Raw genomic sequence first — 1300 nt, 5'->3', positions numbered from 1 at the left:
CTTCTCCCTCGAACAGAGGAGATTGAGAGGGGACATGATCGAAACATTTAAGGTACTGAAGGGATAGACTTAGTAGATAAGGACAGGTTGTTCACCTTCTCCAAGGTAGGGAGAATGAGAGGGCACTCTCTAAATTTGTAAGGGGATAGATTCCGTACAAACGTAAGGAAGTTCTTCTTCACCCAGAGAGTGGTGGAAAACTGGAACGCTCTTCTGGAATCTGTCATAGGGGAAAACACCCTCCAGGAATTCAAGACAAAGTTAGACAAGTCCTGTTGAACAAGGACGTACGCTGATAGGGCTAGTCTCGGTTAGGGCACTGGTCTTTGATTGGAGGGCCGCCACGTGAGCGGACTGCTGTGCATGATGGACCACTGGTCTGACCCAGCAGCAGCAATTCTTATGTTCTTATAAGTAGTAGTAGTAGCCTGTGGTATTGAGAAAATATAGTTAGCCACCACCATGGTAAATCAAGGTAAACCTTTTACTGCACCTTGTTATTTTCCCCCTAAGCATTATCTACTCTATGTAATACTCTAGGAATTTCTTTTTGTGTCATATGTAGTATAAAGGAGAGGTTATATAATAACTGGTTTCTCTTCAGATCAAATAATTTTATTGCTTTTTATTAAAGATTTCCATGGAGAGGGTCATTAATGGTTTCACTTGATTTTTGAAGCTCGTAACACTGGTGGAACAACTACCGAATACAGTATTCCCCTGCGAATTTGCGATATTCTCCGACTGCCTCTTCTTGTACTAAAGTCGGGCTACACCAATCAGGAGCTTCGTGTCAAAGCAGCTCCTGATTGGTGTAGCCTGACTTTAGTATAGGAAGAGTCGGTCGGAGCATACCGCGAGTGATTTCCTTCACTCGCTGGCGCTCCAGCTGCCCTTTCCTGCCTCTCCAGCTGCCCTCTCCTGCCTCCCCAGGTGAAAAACTGTATTTGCGGTTTTTCGATATTCGTGTGGGTTCCTGGAACAGAACCCCTGCGAATATCAGGGGAGTACTATATACTCGAATATAAACCAAGATTTGTGGGCCAAAAATGGGGGTCTTGATTTATATTCAAATCCCACCTCCTCCCATTGGCCAGAACTGTACATTGCTGTCCCCCCTCCCCTTTTCCCTCTGACCACTGTCGCATTGCTGTCCTCCCATCCACTCCTCTCTTCCCAGGATGTTTCATACATCAGAAACGAACCTTCCCCACTCCCCACCTCTCACTGCTCTCATATACCAGAACCCACCTCCAGACTGGCATCACATTTAACCACTCCCCCAAACACACTGCCAGTG

The 1300-nt window shown here is 46.0% G+C and overlaps 1 pseudogene; it reads left to right on the top strand.

Annotated features, from left to right (window-relative positions):
- The first annotated feature begins 585 nt into the window (after positions 1-585).
- Positions 586-698, top strand: LOC117356132 (annotated as a pseudogene).
- The last annotated feature ends 602 nt before the right edge of the window (positions 699-1300 follow it).

This window comes from Geotrypetes seraphini, chromosome 2, assembly GCF_902459505.1.
Source record: "Geotrypetes seraphini chromosome 2, aGeoSer1.1, whole genome shotgun sequence".
NCBI classification, from domain to species: Eukaryota; Metazoa; Chordata; class Amphibia; order Gymnophiona; family Dermophiidae; genus Geotrypetes; species Geotrypetes seraphini.
Note: the sequence above shows the minus strand (reverse complement) of the source record. Positions and strands in the feature narration are given on the sequence as shown.